The sequence below is a fragment of the Lepus europaeus genome, chromosome 3 (genome assembly GCF_033115175.1).
Source record: "Lepus europaeus isolate LE1 chromosome 3, mLepTim1.pri, whole genome shotgun sequence".
NCBI classification, from domain to species: domain Eukaryota; kingdom Metazoa; phylum Chordata; class Mammalia; order Lagomorpha; family Leporidae; genus Lepus; species Lepus europaeus.
In genome coordinates, this window is record NC_084829.1 from 25,765,129 (window position 1) to 25,771,389 (window position 6,261).

The window sequence follows — 6,261 nt, forward strand, 5'->3', positions numbered from 1 at the left end:
CCCAACCATGGTCATTGTGGGGATTTGAAAAATGAGCCAGCAGATGGGAGATCCATCCCTCTATCTCTCTCTCTCCGTCTCTCTGTCTCTCTGTCTCTTTCTGCCTTTCAAATAACATTAAAAGAAAATCATTCAGATTCTGTGTGTGTCTTTTGCTTACTTATAATTTTCCTTAGAAGATTATTTAAAAATATTATGGAAGTCCATCAATCTAATTTCATATATTTAAGCGGCTTAAAGTGAATCGGCAATTTAAGAAACAAGCCAGAATGCACTATTTGGAGAAACTACTTATTACTTTAAAGAGAATTCTTGAGATGACTTTAAACTTGTGAAACAATGTAATTATATAATACTTTAATAGAGCTATTAAATTATAGTGAAAGATGTAATTTTCTCATTCTGAGTTTTTTTTTTTTTTTTTAGCTTTTGATATTTTGGAATTAAACATTCTCTTGAAAAGTGGTAAAGCTGACATTGGTATGTCAAGTGATGTCCTCAGCCTCATGGCTGGAAAAGGAGGGGACTTGCACCTTTAGAGCAGCACCGCCCAACAGAAACATAGCATGAAGTCACATAAGCACATTTTTTTATTTATTTGAAGGACAGGGTTACAAGAGAGAAGAAGAAAGAGAGGTGGTGCAATCTTCCATTCACTGGTTCATTCCCCAAATGACAGCAACAGCCTGAGCTGTGCCAGACCAAAGTCAGGAGCCAGGGGCATCTTCAGGGTCTCCCACATGGGTGCAGGGGCCCAAGCACTCGGACCATCCTCTGTTGCTTTACTGAACACATTAGCAGGGAGCTGGATCAGAAATGGAGCAGCCGGGACTTGAACTGGAGCTCTATGGGATGCTGGCAGCTCAGGGGGAGGCTTTACCTACTAAGCTACAATGCCTGCCTCTATCTATTTATTTTTAAAGGTTTCTTTTATTTGAAACAAGAGTTGGTGGGGGGGAGGGAGAGAGATTCCACCTCTGGTTTACTCCCCAAATGGTCACAACTGTCAGGACTGAGCCAGGCTGAAGTCAGGAGCCTGAAACTCCCTATGGGCCCCCCATGTGGGTGGCAGAGACCCAAGGACTTGGGCCATCTTCTACTGCCTTCCCAGGTGCTTTAGCAGGGAACTGAATCAGAACTAGAGCCACCAGGATTTGAACTGGTGCTCACATGGGATGCCAGCGTTTCAAGTGCCGACTTAAACTACTGTGCCATGATGTTGCCTCCACGGTTCTTTTTTTTTTTTTTTTTTGGTCAGGCAGAGTGGATAGTGAGAGAGAGAGAGACAGAGAGAAAGGTCTTCCTTTTTGCCGTTGGTTCACCCTCCAATGGCCGTTGCGGCCGGCGCATCGTGCTGATCCGAAGCCAGGAGCCAGGTGCTTCTGCTGGTCTCCCATGTGGGTGCAGGGCCCAAGGACTTGGGCCATCCTCCACTGCCTTCCTGGACCATAGCAGAGAGCTGGCCTGGAAGAGGGGCAACCGGGATAGAATCCGGCGCCCTGACCGGGACTAGAACCCGGTGTGCTGGCGCCGCAAGGCGGAGGATTAGCCTGTTAAGCCACGGCGCCGGCCCCAAGGTTCTTCTCATCTTTGTAGGAATCACATATTAAACAGGAAAAAAATCAAAATTTTAATGTGCTCTATTTTTAAACAAAAATTAGGTTTCTAACAGCATTTACTTAGTACCCAATGTCATCACCACTCATTTCCAGCTATTAAATATTGTCTCAATTAAAACATCTTAATTTGACTTTTTAAAGTTTATTGAAACATCAAAATTCTACCAGAGAATTTAATAGAAAGTTTCTTTCTTACTCCTGTTTTCTGTCTTCCGAGGTCTGGGATATCCAGTGACAGTCATTATTACTTGTTTCTCCTCCATCGTCCCAACAAACAGAGCCTCAGCCTCAGGATTCTCTATGTTCCTAGGTCCTACGCATGGCCCTGGTTGAGGCTTCAGGCAATATGTCTGCAAAGCAAGGTGTTTCTGTAAACTTATTTATTTATTTATTAAGATTTATTTTATTTATTTGAAAGACAGAATTACAGAGAGGTAGAGACAGAGAGAAAGGTCTTCCATCTCTGGTTCACTCCCCAGATGACTGCAATGGCTGGAGCTGCACTGATCCAAAGCCAGGAGCCAGGGACTTCTTCCTGGTCTCCCACACGGGTGCAGGGGCCCAAGAACTTGGGCCATCCTCCACTGCTTTCCCAAGCCATAGCAGAGAGCTGGATTGGAAGAGGAGCAGCTGGGACTAGAACCGGCGCCCATATGGGATGCTGGCGCTTCAGGCCAGGGCTTTAACTGGCTGCGCCACAGCGGTGGCCCCTCTGTAAACTTTGCAAAACCAAGATCTTTTCAATGTCGGTGAGTTATGAATATGGTCTCTTTCCAATTCAACTTGCCCTCCATTATAACTTCTTTCATTCAAGTGGTAACAGAGTGGTTGCATCCAGTTTTGGTCATTTTAGCCAAAGGGTAGGAATTGTTTTCTTCAGGTTTAGAAGGATATACTTATGTGGTTTATAATCACTTTCATGTACAAGTACCATATCGGTAGCTATTAGATAGCAGTGGATTCTAGAATATTCCTAACATCCCATGTTGAATCATTGCAGCTCCTGACACACAGGTGCAGAGTCACAGAGTCCACCAGAGAGGAAACTGAAATTTTGAAATAAGGTAAATAAAAAAAAAAATCCTTGGTGGAAAACTCTTCTAAACGTCAGACATGTAAAATTCTAAGCACAGTATTTGGTTCTTATTGACACCTAATGAAAAACCAAAGTTCTCTCCTGTTAGTAATACACTCAAGAAGACAATGTGTCCATTTCACTTCTACAGGTTTCCTTTTTGGTGCTCAGTTATTGTCACCGGTCAGGGAGAACATATGATATTTGTCCCTTTGGGACGGGCTTAATTCATTGAGCATGATGTTTTCCAGATTCCTCCATTTTGTTGCAAATGACCGGATTTCATTTTTTTTACTGCTGTATAGTATTCTATAGAGTACATATCCCATAATTTCTTTATCCAGTCTTCTGTTGATGGATATTAAGGTTGATTCCGTGTCTTAGCTATTGTGAATTAAGCTGCAATAAACATTGAGGTGCAGACAGCTCTTTTATTTGCCAATTTAATTTTCTTTGGGTAAATTCCGAGGAGTGGGATGGCTGGGTCAGCTTTCTGAGATATCTCCAAACTGTCTTCCATAGAGGCTTTAGCAGTTTGCATTCCCACCAACAGTGGGTTAGTGTCCCTTTTTCCCCACATCCTTGCCAGCATCTGTTGTTAGTTGATTTCTATATGTAAGCCATTCTAACCAGGGTGAGGTAAAACCTCACTGTGGTTTTGATTTGCATTTCCCTGATTGCTAGTGATCCTGAACATTTTTTCATGTGTCTGTTGGCCATTTGGATTTCCTCTTTTGAAAAATGTCTATTGAGGTCCTTGGCCCATCTCTTAAGTAGGTTGTTTTTCTTGTTGTTGTGGAGTTTCTTATCTCTTTGTAGATTCTGGTTATTAATCCTTTATCTGTTGCATAGTTTGCAAATATTTTTTCCCATTCTGTCGGTTGCCTCTTCACTTTCCTGACTGTTTCTTTTTCAGTACAGAAAGTTCTCAATTTGATGTAATCCCAATTATTAATTTTGGCTTTGACTGCCTGCACCTCCAGGGTCTTTTCCAAGAAATCTTTGCCTGTGCCTATATCTTGCAGGGTTTCTCCTATGTTCTCTAATAACTTGATGCTATTAGGTCATAGATTTAGATCTTTAATCCATGTTTGGTGGATTTTTGTGTAAGGTATAAGGTAGGGGTCTTGCTTCATGCTTCTGCATGTAGAAATCCAGTTTTCCAAGCACCATTTGTTGAATTGACTGTCCTTGCTCCTGGAATTGGTTTTAGATCCTTGATCAAATAAAAGGAACCTGTTGAAGTGAAATGGACACTATGAGAAACAGTGACTTGATCAGCCCTGTCCTGACTGTTGAGGAACAACTTACTATTTTATTCCTATTAGTATTTTATTTGTTCTACTTAATACCATTGGCTGAACTCGTTAATTAACACACAATTATTCTTAGGCATTAAAATTTAACTGAAAAGTGATCCCTGTTAAATATAAGAGAGGGAATAGGAGAGGGAGGAGATGTACAGTTTGGCACATGCTCACTAGGACTTACCCATAATGGTAGAGCTAGAAACGTGCCAGGGGGTCCCAATTCAATCCCATCAAGGTAGCATGTACCAATGCCATCTTACTAGTCAAAGTGATCAGTTTAAGGTCATAATTGATCATAATGATAGGATTAAGTGTCAAAGGGATCACATAAACAAGACGTCTGCTAATACTAGCTGATAGAATTAAAAAAGAGAGAACAACCCAACATGAGAAGCAGGATACACAGCAGACTCATAGAATGGCAGATGTCTTAAACAACACTCTGACGTCAGAATCAGCCTTTAAGGCATTCAGATCCAGCTAAAAAGCCCATGAAAGTTTCTCAGGCATGGAAAGCCAAGACACTGTGGCCAAAAAAATGACTTAAATGAAAGATTTCTGTGAGTGAGATACCAGCAGAAAGAACAGGCCATTAAAGAAGGAAGTACCTTTCTCTGAAGGGAGGAAAGAACTTCCACTATAACTATGGCCTTGTTTAAATAAGGTTGGAATTTGTGAACTCAAGAGGCTTCCATAGCTTTGGCAGCTCATAACAAGAGCCTTGGGTGATTACTGACATCATAAATAAGAGTGTCAATTGTTAAATCAACAACAGGAGTCACTGTGCACCTACTCCACACGTAAGATCTCTGTCCATAATGTATTGTACTATGTGAATTAACGGTAAAACTACTACTCAAACAGTACTTTTTTTTTCTCTAAAGATCCTTGTTTTATTATTATGTACAGATTGTATTCAAACCACACGCTCTGAAAACAGCTTCTCTGGCTTTCCCGTGAGTCCCCAGAATATAAATGAGAGCCTCTGAGAACCACTCCTTCCACAGAGGGGAGTTTGTGGGCCACCTTTGGATTTCGTGGACCGTGGCAGCCACATCTGAAGCCATACACCATTCCCCACCTTGCCTTAAGTCCCAGCTCCTGCTTCACTGGTCCAGGCGCAGGTGTACCCCAGTCACTCAACTTTAATTTTATCCTTTGGCAAAGAATCGATGAAGCTTTGCCACTCCTCTGGGTAAAAATGTTTGTAGACATTGATCTTGTTCCGAATCTGCTTCGGGGTGTCCTGAGAGTGATTCTTTTCATGCCGGGCCATGGCCTTGTAGTCCTCCCCATGGTTCTCCATCATGTAGCACACGTAGTCTGTGAGGTCCCGGGATTGCGTATTGCCTTTTTTTTCTGGGAGGCTGGCCTCTGCCTCTAGCTCATTTAGCACATAGGGCTTCTGCACAAGCTCCTTGGGCCTCGCCTCTGTGTCCACCTCCATGCCCTTCACCTTTCTCTTGCGGAAGGGCACCGCCTTGTTGGGGTCCATGGCCAGCCCCATCTCAGCCAGGTTCTGCGCACCAACTTGGCATGGTCCCAGGCATGTCGGATGTGGGAGCACTCGATCCGCGGCGCTGCCTTCCACCGAGCATTCCGGTTCAGCTGCTTTTGGTTAACGTTGTAACCGAACTTCTGCCTCTGGGTCTTGATTTTGGCCTTGGGCATGGAGCCGATCACCCCAGCGAAGCTCACACCCCGCGCCTCTGGCTCTCAGAACTGCGTGTTCAAACAGTACTTTATACTTTGTGTATCTTGTGGGTGCAAACTGTTGAAATCTTTACTTTTATTTACTAAGTTGATCTTCTGTATATAAAGATAATTTAAAATGAATCTTGATGAAGAATGGGATGGGAGAGGGAGTGGGAGATGGGATGGTTGTGGGTGGGAGGGAGGTTATGGGGCAAAAAGCCACTACAATCCAAAAGTTGTACTTTGGAAATTTATATTAATTAAATAAAAGTTGAAAAAAATACCATGTGTATAATGATAAACAGACCATGAATTTTTTGCATGGGAATTGTACAAACTAATATTTATCATGAACCTTTTCATTCATGGAGCACAAAGTCATAGCGCCACAACAAGTGAGTATGTCTTAGCAGTCTTAGTAGGAAGTCACAAATTTTATGCATCACAATGTATCTAATTGTGTCTAAGCATATTTCACACAGTTTACCCTTACAAGATCTGATGTTTTCTGTGGAAACATCACCCAAAACTGTTACTAATGTAGACAATGATTGGCCATGCT

At 42.5% G+C, this 6,261-nt stretch overlaps 1 pseudogene; it reads right to left on the reverse strand.

Annotated features, from left to right (window-relative positions):
• Positions 1-4,893: 4,893 nt before the first annotated feature.
• LOC133756775 (nucleolar protein 16-like) lies at positions 4,894-5,675 on the reverse strand (annotated as a pseudogene).
• Between the last annotated feature and the right edge of the window lie 586 nt (positions 5,676-6,261).